The sequence below is a fragment of the Podarcis cretensis genome (assembly GCF_951804945.1).
Source record: "Podarcis cretensis genome assembly, chromosome: Z".
Classification (NCBI taxonomy): Eukaryota; Metazoa; Chordata; class Lepidosauria; order Squamata; family Lacertidae; genus Podarcis; species Podarcis cretensis.
In genome coordinates this window covers 13,427,759-13,440,855 of record NC_137184.1, presented here as the reverse complement: position 1 = coordinate 13,440,855, position 13,097 = coordinate 13,427,759, and the positions used below count along the sequence as shown (strand labels likewise).

The window sequence follows — 13,097 nt, the reverse complement described above, 5'->3', positions numbered from 1 at the left end:
TCTGGCACCTGATCAATGCCCAAGCAGCCAATAGGCAGGCATCAAAGGAGGGCAATTTGACCAGTCAAAAGGTTTGGTTGCTTCTGGCTTGGTCTATTTAAATCTTCCAATTGCTTGTTTCTGAGGGCCTCAAAGGAGGATGGGTAATGTAGTTCCCTCGCTTCCCTCTGCCTGTTTGCTGCAGTTATCTTGCAATTAGTGTCACCATGGTACAATTTTGGGGGGAATTAGGGGGTGGGGAGAGGGATGGACGGCTCTGTCAATTTAGGTTCTCTCAGCTTCTCTTTCTTTCAATCTTAATAATAATCTTACATCCAGTTCTCCATATTTCTGAAGTAATTTGTGAATCTCTTGGGGAAAACAAACCCTTTTGAAAATTCACCAGCATTTTAGTGCAAATATATCATTATAAACACATTTTAGTATGCAGTTTTGATGAATGTACCCTTTTTAAAAAAAATTAAAATTCTAACATAATGCGCTTTTGTGTATTATTTTAACTAATAGATTAATTTTTTACGCACTTTCTCCTAATGTGCATTTTTTTGGTAAACATTGGTTAGCTGGGGAACTGCATCACAAAATTTGGAGAAGGGTGAATTTCAAAGACTAGCTGTGATTCAGCTTGCATATTGGTTGAAGAAGTACAAACCAGGTAGTTTATAATTAAAATACAAAAAAACTCACAAAAATAGACAATTTCTTCCCTATCCCTGATAAAGGAGTAAGCTGCCACTTAAACAAACTGGTCTTTCTCTTGTGCCATATAAACTGTATGTGAAGTTTTCTTCCTGGAGATGTGGAAAAAGCTGCACCTGTTGGATTTCTGCTTTGTCAAGTTGCTGGAAAAGGCAAAAGCACATGGTCAGCAAAAAAGGTAGTAATCTTAGGTGTAAGATAATCACACAATGTTTGTTCCATATGTGCTCTGGAACTCCCTGACTACTGATACCAGGCAGGCACCTTCACTATCCTGTTTTAGATGCCTGCTTAAAACCATTCTGTTTCTGCAAGCCTTTCCATACACAATAATTAGGGGAAACCATGACTGTTTGAAGTAGTGTAATATTGCTTTAAATGTATAGTGCAGATGGGGCTGAATTTTTACTCAGAGCAGGCCCACTGAAATTAAGGTACCTGTTAGTCATATCCATCAATTTCAATGGGCCTACTCGGAGCAAGACTTAACACTTGCTACAACCTAAAAACTAAACATAAAACAATTGTAGCTACATCATGTGTAGGCTATGATGTTGCTCTTCAGTCTGACTCCAAACCTTTGAGGCTGGTGTATTTGTGTGTGGTTCCCCCACCTTCTCGTCTGACCAGTTCTTCTTCAGCTGGTCTCAACTCAGAGGGCCCCTCAAGGGGATCCTCAATGTTGGTTCTGCAGACCCTGCCTGCTCCTAGGGTCCTCGGCCTATGAGGTTTCTGGTTTATTCTCTGGGAGCAACATGTGAAAAACCAATCAGGCATGGGTGAGAGCAGGGATCAGCAAACTTTTTCAGCAGGGGGCCGGTCCACTGTCCCTCAGACCGTATGGGGGGGGGGCGGACTGTATTTTGAAGCAAAAAATATGAACGAATTCCTATGCCCCACAAATAAGCCAGAGATGCATTTTAAATAAAAACATACATTCTACTCAGGCCCCACAAATAACCCAGAGATGCATTTTAAATAAAAGGACACATTCTACTCATGTAAAAACACACTGATTCCTGGACCGTCCGCGGACCGGATTTAGAAGGCTATTGGGCCAGATCTGGCCCTCGGGCCTTAGTTTGCCTACCCATGGGTGAGAGTGTTCCTAGTAAGGACCAAAACCCACAAGTCCAGAGCTAGAATGAACCTGGAATGTCCTGTCCTGGTTACAAATAAGAGCACAGCAAGGCAGGTTGGTTGTTTCAGCACCATGGAGAACTCCATGCGAGCAACTTGCCACAACAATGGCTCTAGGTCAGGGGTTGTCAACCTAGCCCCTACCGCCCACTAGTGGGCATTTCAGGATTCTAGGTGGGCGGTAGGGGGTTCTATGGCACAAGCTGAATCCTCCTTCCATTGAGCACTGGTGGGCGGTAAGGAAATTTTACCGTCAAGAAAGATGCATTAGTGGGCAGTGGGTATAAAAAGGTTGACTACCCCTGCTCTAGGTGAACTGAAGCTATTTGAGCCTCTGCATCAAATCTACCTTTCCTTTGCAAACCAAGCTGAATTTCTTCCCCTGTACCCAGCCCCCAAGGCCACTGATCCCTCCCACGTGACCTTACGGTGGTGTTTTGCCTACCTAAGAATCAACATTTAAAGAAAGGGCTGCAAAACGTTTGGCCATCCAGATGTTGCTACACTACAACTCCCATCAATCTTTTTTTTAAAAGGCATCTTTTTTTAAAAGGCAATTTTTTTTAAAAGGCATCTTTATTGCAAGTTAAAAAAAGAAATACATTATTATATGTGCACTAAACATGGCGAGACGTAAATAAAAGAGAGAAAAAGAAAAAGAGAAGCAGCAGCTGTGTAGAAGGCAAAGTAAAAGGGGGTGGGGTGGGGACCAAAACTATATAATTTACAGAGTTGTTGTAATTCACCAGATCTTAACCTATTACAGTATTTGTAAGAATGGGTTCCAACTATTGAATTTGTCCATGGCAAGTCTGCATTTATATGCAAGATGTTCATATGTTGCAAGTTTGTACAAGTCTTTGACCCAATTGTAGAAGGAAGCTGCATTTTTATTTTTCCAATTCACCAGTATCAGTCTTTTTGCCATGATAATGGCGTGGAGAGTCCACTCATATTGTCCTTTTGTAAGGATCCATGTGCTGGGTATATAATTCAAAATAATATTTTCCCACGGTAAATGTAAGATCATTCTGTACAATTCTGTTGATGGATTCAGTTACCTTCTGTCAGAAATCTTTCAATACAGTGGTACCTCTGGTTGTGAATGGGATCCATTCCGGAGTCCCGTTCACAACATGAAAAGAGTGCAACCTGCAGCGGCACGTCTACGCATGTGCAGGTTGCAATTCGCCACTTCTGCGCGTGGGCGTGATGTCATTTTGTGTTTCTGCGCGAGCGGTGAAACCCGGATGTAACCCTTTCCGGTACTTCTGGGTTGCCGCGGGACATAACCTGAAAGAACGTAACATGAAGCGGACGTAACATGAGGTATGACTGTATAGTCAATAAAAAAACATATGTTTTAGAGAAACATTGTCCCTATTGCATCTCTAAAAGTTAGGTAGTTAGGTACCTTAGGTAGCCCTTTTTTAAACAAACGTAATGGGGTCCAGTATATTAAAAATATTATTTTTTGTTGTATGAACTTCAATTTAAGATCCAGAGGCACCCTTGTTATAGCACTTAAAACAGTTTCCTACTGTATGGTCAAAATTGAGATCTCTAATTCTTTATTCTATCGTCCCTCAATGTGTACTGTATATCAGATTGGTAACTCCCATCAATCTTAGCAAGTGTGGTCAACAGTCAAGGTTAAGGGAGTTGTAGTCCTGTTAGATTTATTTATTATTAGTCATGAAAAGTGTCCCAAAGTGATACAAAATCAGAACACATTCTCTCTCTCTCTCCACCTGTAAAAGCAGATCTTAAAAGGCAGATATAATTATATTTATTTTTTTTACGCTACTTTGGATGAATACAGTATGTGCTCAGAAAAGTAGCATAGAAATATTTTAAAACAAAGGATTTTATTACAGGGGGAAGCAGGATATATACGCAAGAAAAGTAAGATAAATTTATATATTTTGTCATTTGTTGGAACACATCTTGGTCATAGAAATTGTGTGTATATGTATGTACATTTACACACACACACACACACACACACTTCCCTTGTATGACTTTTGTTTAATGGTGCATATACTGGCATAGAGCCTAGGGCTTGCCGATCAGAAGGTCAGCAGTTCGAATCCCCGTGACAGGGTGAGCTCCTGTTGCTCGGTTCCTGCTCCTGCCAACCTAGCAGTTCAAAAGCACGTCAAAGTGCAAGTAGATAAATAGGTACTGCTCTGGCGGGAAGGTAAACGACGTTTCCGTGCGCTGCTCTGGTTTGCCAGAAGCGGCTTAGTCATGCTGGCCACATGACCCGGAAGCTGTACGCCGCCTCCCATGGCCAGTAAAGCAAGATGAGTGCCACAACCCCAGAGTCATCCATGACTGGATCCAACGGTCAGGGGTACCTTTACCTTTACTTATACAGTGGTACCTCGGGTTACATACGCTTCAGGTTACATACACTTCAGGTTACAGACTCCGCTAACCCAGAAATATTACCTCAGCTTAAGAACTTTGCTTTAGGATGAGAACAGAAATTGTACTCCGGCGGCGCGGCAACAGCGGGAGGCCCCATTAGCTAAAGTGGTGCTTCAGGTTAAGAACAGATTCAGGTTAAGAACGGACCTCCGGAACAAATTAAGTACTTAACCTGAGGTACCACTGTACTGGCATATTTATGTAAACAATAAATAAATAAATAAATAAATAAATAGCCAACAACCCTTTGTTATGAGAGTAGGGGTATCAGAAATATACAACAGCACCCCTAGATGCTGGAAAATATAGTTCCCTGGCAACCACGTGGCTCAGGAATACCCAAGGGGGAAAACGTTCCTTAGTTTCTAGGCAATGCCAATCTTGTTCCTTTCACCCAAATAAAGCATTGATCCTGCAGAGGGACTCAGGCAAGCAGTCCAAACCCTTAGCACCAGCAGTATCTAATGTCAACTACCACTGCATCCACAGGCCCCACTATTCCCAAAACCAAAAGCTGTTGGTTCCCAGACCGCAAATAGGCTTGGATCAGACCAGTAGCCATCACATGACAGCATCAGAGCCTCGTCAAGATCCAGCAGGTCCACTGCCAACTTAGCAACTGTTTAAGCGAGAAGTCTGGAAGAGAGATTATTACTCTGTCGTAGCAGAGTTAGAACAGTGGTGATTGCTCTAAGCACATTAAAACCTGGTTAGATTTGTATCTGCCCTCGCCCACCTATATATAAACATTCCACATTAAAATACTTAGGCAAGAATAGGCTTTCTAAATAAGTGAATATTTCACTCTCAGAATTTCCAGCAGACAAGTCTCCATCTGCCAACAGTAAACAAAGAAGAAAAAAGGTTCCAAATAACAAAAACAAAACAAAACACAAAACAAAAACCCACCCCAAAAACTGTTTCCTTACTAAAACAAACCATGCAATCTTTAAGATGCAGGCTAAAAAATCTCTCTTTTGGAGATTCAGTTCACTTGGTTTTTCTTGCAGCTGGGAGCCATTGGTGACATGGCTCCTTCTTTGCTCATTCCAGGAAGCAAGAAGAGTAAAAGACTATGAAGGGGAGGAGAGGGGCTGCTGAAAGCCTGCTAAGCCACATCCACTTGCAACCTAAGCTTAGGGCTCAGGTTAACTCTTTTATGCATGCAAGTGTGTGCCAGTAACTGTATATTACAATAGCAACAACCCCTCTCTAATGGGGAGGTTGGGGTTCCGCTGGCTATCACCAATGGAGGATACCACTGGCGGTACCTACTGCTGCCACCATATTGGTAAGTGCATGGAAGATCAGGAGTTTGGGTTGCCCTGTTAGTGGAGAAACAGCTGCCTCTTTTAAAAGCGGGAGATGTAAGATGTTCAAAGGTGAGCGAGGGGAAAACATGTCCAGAAACATCAGCGTCCCTCCTCCCAGAAAGCATCTGGACAAGTGCGCAACTCATTCTGTAGAACATTTCTCAGCCAAGGAATTTTAATTACAGTCTTCATAATCTTCTTTTCCTATTAGCTTTGCCCCATAGAAGCCACATGCCCAATTTAAAATATCATTGAAAACCACGCAACAAGCCAGAATTCAGTTGAAAGAAAAAAGATAACTAAAAGCAGCAGAAAGGTCTGTAAAAGCGTGTTGTCAATGGCAACCAACTAATGCCACTGGTGAGTCATGGAGGGGAGATGACTCCATTTGAGAGGAGCAGGTGTGGACTCAATAGATGCCCTTCGGAGACCTCCTTGCCTAAATGGGTTTACATTCCTTGCCACTACACCTTTTGCGTGGAAAAGAGATGGCTGACGCTCATTGGGACTGGTAGGGCAGAAGACAGGGAGCACCCAACAGCAGGGGAGCCAGAGCCAATCACAGGCACAGCCATCTCCTTCTCATTTGTCCCCATCTTCCTATAAGAATGAAACTGAGAACGAGGAGGAGGAAGCTAACAGTCAAGGCCACCGCCTGAACTGGTTTTAAGTAAGGTAGGCAGGTGGGAGCTGGATGAGGGCAGGCCGAGGCAGGGTGGAGAAATGCCCCTTTTGCCCTAATAGACCAGCCTCCACTGGCTTTTCAATGAGTTACAGGCGCTGTGGGTTAAACTACAGAGCTTAGAAGAAAAAGAAGAAGAAGAAGAAGAAGAAGAAGAGTTTGGATTTGATATTCTGCTTTATCACTACCCGAAGGAGTCTCAAAGCGGCTAACATTCTCCTTTCCCTTCCTCCCCCACAACAAACACTCTGTGAAGTGAGTGGGGCTGAGAGACTTGAGAGAAGTGTGACTAGCCCAAGGTCACCCTGCAGCTGCATGTGGAGGAGCGGAGACGCGAACCCGGTTCCCCAGATTACGAATCTACTGCTCTTCACCACTACAACACACTGGCTTTTAGGACTTGCCGATAAGAAGGTAGGCGGTTCGGATCCCCACGATGGGGTGAGTTCCTGTTGCTCGGTCCCTGCTCCTGCCAACCTAGCAGTTCGAAAGCATGTCAAAGTGCAAGTAGATAAATAGGTACCGTTCTGGCGGGAAGGTAAACGACGTTTCCGTGCGCTGCTCTGGTTCGCCAGAAGCGGCTTAGTCATGCTGGCCACATGAGCCGGAAGCTGTATGCCGGCTCTCTCGGCCAAGAAAGCGAGATGAGGGCCACAACCCCAGAGTCGTCCGCGACTCAAGCTAACAGTCAGGGGTCCCTTTACCTTTACCTCTCAGCCCCCTCCACTTTGAAGCTTCAGAACCATTCAAAGGACATCTCAAATATGCTACCTTGCATATCTGTGCCTGAATTTCCATGGCTAGGATTTAGCAACCATTTCCCAGCTCTTTCAGGGACTCTCCAGCACAGCCATCATGGTAGGCGCAGTCCCAGAACAGGCAGGCTTGGCGCAGTTTGGACACTGGCTGCAGCAAGGGAGGTTTAAACTATTATTCTGTTTCATTCCCCATCACGCTGCAACTCCCTCTTGCTCCAGGCCTTGTCTTCCTTTAGCTGTTGCACTCTCCAGTTCAGATTTCCAAGGCGGCAATGGCTGTTGTTGCTGCCTCCTGGCTATTTTGGTGCTGCAATCTGATCCCTCGCCGGGAGTCTATTTTAGCACCTTGGAGAAGTCCCCAGTGCACAGAATTCCACCTCTTTGCAGAAGAAGAGTGCTTCCCCCAAAGGCCAGAGGTTGCTCTTCCCTTTCTCTGAATGTTCCTCTGTATGAACATATCCCTCAGTCTCATTTTCCCAAGAATCAGCTCACTTTGTCCTATTTCCCTGCTCCCCCTCCCACAATACAGGGATTTTTGCACACAGTTTTGCCTGGCACATGCATTTTTGCCAGCCATTTCCCCCGATATAGCATCTTTTGCTGCCTTGGGTTCAGTGGGGAGGAAGGTTGGGATATAAATTCAACAAATAACATTGTTGTGTGTTGTTTTCACTAATACATATATATGTGTGTTTTAGCAAGCCATTTCCCCTAATATAACACATGTCATTTTCATCACACACACACACACACACGTTTGTATAGTTTCCCCATAATATTTGCATTTTTGAATGCATACTTTTGGTTGGAGAGATGCACTGCAAAACTCAGAGAAGTGTGAATTTTGAAAGATTGCTGCAATTTCAGTTCATGTATTGGGTGGGGAAGGATGAATTAGGTAGATACATATTTAAAAAAAATAAAATACAAGTGGAACTGATTTATCCATAATTGTTAGCAGATCCTCTCGCCTTAAAGCTGAATGGCACATTAGGTTACAAACCCAGGGGTTTCCCAAGCCTTTTTTCATCTCAGAAACACTGTTGATATAATTGCAAGGAAAGGATCAGAGGTCAGGAAGTGGGTGGCTGGCTGCAGATAAAGTCTTGGGCTAAAAATGGGGTTCAAATGCCCCCCAGCCACAAAGCTGAGTGAGTGACCTTGGACCATTCACCTTGATGATAACCTCTAAATACATAGGTGTGGGAACCATTTTATTAAACTGTGCCAGTTAAGTATTTTAATGGATACTTGCATAAATATTTTATTTCATGAAATTTATATACCACTTGATTGTAAAGCAACAACTGCCTCAAAGCTCTTTAAGAAAAGGACAATGACATGATCTGTTAAGAACAGACAAAAACAACTATTTATAACATTCTTTTTTTAAAAAAAAACAGCAATAAACTAAAAACTAGATTAAAGCACATGTCAGCATTCTACCTAGCTGGATAGGTTTCTCTAAACAAAAAATGTTTTTAGTAGGGGCCCAAAGAGACTACAGTGAAGGTGTTTGCTTGGTGTCAATAGGCAGGGAGTTCCAAAGCCACCACACTAAAAGATCTATTTCTTACAAATGCACAACAAGTATTGTGTGACATCTGTGATGGTGCCAGGTCTGACGACTGAAGTGGTTGAGTGGGCATATATTAAATTTAGGCATTATTTCCATGAGAAATCCCAAAGTGATATACAATACGAAGAAAGCATATATTACAGGTGAAAATATAAAAACAGCTGCATATATAAAAACTTTTTTTTAGCAATTCTATATATTTAAAAACAGGTTAATAAGGACTATCACATAGATGAAATTGATCGGAAATCTGATATGGATACCACCTGGGGACACGGATACATTTGCATTTGCCAAATGAATCTGCATTTTGCAAGATAGCGTGCCTCTTCACCCTTAGACACCAAACTCTGAGGAAGCACCCTTGGCTGCACATTCCTGGCACTAGAATCTCTTGCATAGCTGTTGCTATGGTGAGTCTGTCAATCAGAGAGCCACACAGACTGAGCAGACTAGCGAGGAAACTCAGGAGATCTTCTCTTGGTGGAGGGAGCCATTGTAACCTGGTGTGTGTGGAGCTTTAACACACTGCATTATTATTATTTATTTATTGTTAGTGTTTTAATCCCCTAATCCTCCAAGGAGCTCAAAATGGCATAGAACAGCCAAATCCCCTTTTTCTCACAACCTTGGGAGGGAGGTTAGGCTGAGAGCCAGCGACCGGACTGAGGTCATCCGTATTGAACATCATGATGGAGAATTTGAACCCAAGTCCCTCAACCCAAAGGCTACCCCTCTGCCCACTAGCTCCCTTGCAGCTAGGCCAAGTGGTTAGTTTTGGAGTAGGACCTGGGAGACCAAAGTTCAAATCCCCACTGTCTCTCTCAACCTAGCCTACCTCCAAGTGTGTTTTTTATGGACTCAAATTCCCATCAGCCTCAGCTACCATATTCAATGGTCAGGGATGATGGGAGTTGTAGTGCAACAACAACGGGGGGGACGGGGACGTTGGCTACCCCTGGCCTAACAGCTCAGCCTAATTTCATGTGGATGTCAAAGAGGGGGAAGTGTGTGTGGTTCAATGAGGGAGAAAGGGGTGGCAAACAGAGAGAGTCAGAGGGCAGGGAAGAGCCTTAAGTGTAAAGAAATATATTAGATATGTGTTCCTGCTTTGTAGAAGCCTGAAGCCCTGTAGAACTGCTGCCAGCCAGTGTTGGCAGTACTGAGCTACATGGGACCAGCGGTCTGGCTCATTGCAAGGCAGCTTCCTATGTCCCTAACTCCCAGATGAAAAACGGGAGAGGAGCTGCCTCTAGGCAGCATGGGCTCACCCAAATTAGAAATTGACCAGGCCAGCAAAATACCCGCCAGGCGTGAGTGGGGAGAGGAGGGGTGAGGAGGCAGAAAGCTTTGCTTCTCATCAGTGACCTTGCATTCAGAAAGCATAGCCCAAAGCATCGCAGTCTGCTTTGATTCTGTGCAGGAAGCAAACACTGGAAAATGAAACCTACTGACATGAACGCATGTGCACACAAATACACACACCAATGAAGGTTTGGGGAAAACCCTATTAAGCGTTCTGTGTTTCATAGCAGATTTGTGGCTTATCAGCATGATCGACTGCAGTACCGCACTGGAACACAGAAATCTGCCTTACAGTGAGTCAGACCGTTAGGTTCACCAAGCTTAGTATCTTCAACGCTGCCTGGCAGAGGCTCTCCAGCAGGGGAGCCCACTGGAATAAAATATTTGCTGGGAGGGGGCAGGTAAGCCCTGTCCTGTATAAATGATCACATGATGCAGCATACCCACACTATCCGAATGGCAATGGGGGGAGGGCTGAAGAGATCTCGGCCCCTAGGAGTTGGCTCCTATGCTCTCCATGGTTTGAGATTAGGGACTCACCTACACCTGTCTGCAGATGCTGCTGGGGACCGAACCTGGGACCTTCTGCATGCAGTGTAGGTGCTCTGCCACATGGACCATCAAGTTCAGTTTTGTCAACTCTGACTGGCAGTGGTCCTCCAGCATTTGAGACTGGGTACTATCCTGGATTCCCCTGGAGATGCTGCCTGGAATTCAACATGGGGCCTTCTGCACGCGAAGCAGGTGCTCAGCCACTGAGCTAGGGTCCTTTTCAGGGACTTAGGAAGCAGCCTTATACTGAGTGAAACCAAGTTCATCAAGTTCAGTATTGTAGGCACTGACTGCCAGCACCTCTCCAGGGTTTCAGGCAGGGAATCTTTTGCAGCCGTAACTGGATATACCGTTATGGGTTGAATCTGGGACTTTCTACATGCAAAGCAGGTGCTCTACCACTGGGCTATTGATTTTCCCCTAAACATAAGGAAGATTCTTGTCTTCATGGTTCTGAATCAACAGCCAATTTCCACAGGAAGCTGCCTTGTACTGAGTCTTACTACAGTGGCATCTCTGGTTACGTACTTAATTTGTTCCGGATGTCCGTTCTTAACCTGAAACTGTTCTTAACCTGAAGACCACTTTAGCTAATGGGGCCTCCCGCTGCCACCATGTGGTTTCTGTTCTTAACCCGAGGTACAACTTCTGGGTTAGCCAAGTCTGTAACCTGAAGCATATGTAACCTGAAGAGTATGTAACATGAGGTACCACTGTACTGAGCCACAAGCTTTCCCTATTGAGTGGGTTGTATCTTGAACAGCTCTGTCCAGAGCTGGTCTCTGTCCCCTACACCTCCTTATCTCAGAGATTCCTGTGCAGCCCCTTTATCCTCCCTCATTGCTCTGAGTTACTCTGAGAAGCTGGATTCCGAGTAGAAATTGGAGCAGCGGCTGTTAATTCAGTCCCTGTTTTGACACTAGCCTACCTAATTCACACTCCCAGGACATCTCCTGATCCACTTTCACCACACCTCGCATCATTTTATAGCCAGTGTGGTGTAGTGGTCAGAGTGTCAGACCACAGGCATAAAAGAACCACCCTCAGGATGAGGCCAATGGCCATCTGATCCAGTATCCTGTTCTCACAGGAGCCAACCAGATATCAGGTGCAGAATTCAAGTACCAGAACGCTCTCCCCTCCTGAGGTTTCCAACAACTGGTATTCAGAAGCGTAGCTGCTGTGTTTGTTGGAGTGAGGAGGAACACACATACAACCCGTTTGCAACAAAGAACAGTGATCCCGAAATTTAAATTTTAAAAAACCAATCTTTACTTTGGAAAGAGGGGGTGAGAGGAATAATAAAGCACCAAAACTACAATACCCAGCATTCCTGCGCGGATTGGAAGGAAGTGCCTTTAAGGTCTGAAACAGCTGCAGATAGAGGAGAGACGAGTGGGAGGCTGGCGGTCAGGCTGCTTTGCTCTCCACTTCACTGGGATTCCCGTCTTGCTCGGCAGAGTGAAGCAGAAAGGCGGGCAGGATAGTGCGCCCGCGCGTGTGCTTTTGAAGAGCCCGTTTGCAAAAGGGGAGCAGGACTGCAGAGGGGAAAGAAGACGCCTCGGGCACGCGGGGAGGTGGAGGATGGCGCCGCTGGCCAGTGGGACTTTCTGCAAAGTTTGACCCGCGCCTGCTGTCACCCGATGTTGTTGCAGCAGCAGCAATCGAAGAGCGGGTCGGGCGCCTGGCTGTTTAGTTCTGTCCCCAGCCGAGGAGAAGCGTCGGAAGCAACGGATCAACCACGCGCGTAGAAATACTACTAATAATAAGGAACCGGGCAAGCAGCGGGTTGTGGTGGGCGAAAGATGGAGCAGAGTAGCGCGGCCGCCGGTGCGGACTCCTCTGCTGCAGAAAGGAGAGGAGCCCACGGTCCGGGATTCCCGCAAGCGCCAGCCTAGCGCGCTGCGCGGGTAGGAAAAAACAAGATACCCTTTGCACAAAAATATCAAGCAAACCAACAGACACACATGCACACATAGATACGCACATAAACCACCCAAACCGTGTCATGCACTGATAAGTCATTTGCACACACAAGTCTGTTTGCTTACATTGCTCTCTTGACTGCAAAAAGGCACCTTCGTATACACATTTTATTTGTGCGGCGGAGGGAGGGTGCTTCTGCAGCTGCAGTTCTGGAGGGATTTGTGAATGGCATTTGGACGATTAATTTTTAAAGGTGAAACGGGGTAATATAATGATATCTCATATGCACACTTACGCATTCAGCTAGCTTTGTGGTGTGCTCAATAGAGCTGAATTGGGGTGGGTGGGTTGAAATAAATAACGTAAAATAAATTAACTCTCTACCCTCATTGCAATAAATCTTCAGCGCTTTGCAGAGCGTTCCAACGTTCGCTGGGGGCGGGAATAGGAAGCTTCGGGATGACAGACCCGGGCGAGGAGCATCTGAAACATTCCCTGCCTTGCCTTGAGAGTCTCCTTTTGCGCCACCTTGGCTGATCTACCCTTTCTGTGCCTGCCTGTACCCGCGCACACGACGCGACTGCGGGCGAGGGTCTCCCTTCTTTCCCTGGGCATGGCTTGCAAAACGACTCTCTTCGGGTGACCGGCGGTGGCCCGCAAGGAAAGAGAGGGAGGAAAAGGTGGAGGAGGAAGAGGAAGGCGCAAGGCTG

At 45.4% G+C, this 13,097-nt stretch overlaps 1 long non-coding RNA gene across 1 annotated transcript; it reads right to left on the bottom strand.

Moving 5' to 3' along the window:
- Positions 1-11,709: 11,709 nt before the first annotated feature.
- Positions 11,710-12,916, bottom strand: LOC307208158. The gene is made up of 2 exons (XR_013835021.1): positions 12,772-12,916; positions 11,710-12,363 (listed from the first exon to the last, which is right to left on the bottom strand). It is a non-coding gene; the product is annotated as an uncharacterized lncRNA (long non-coding RNA).
- Positions 12,917-13,097: the final 181 nt, after the last annotated feature.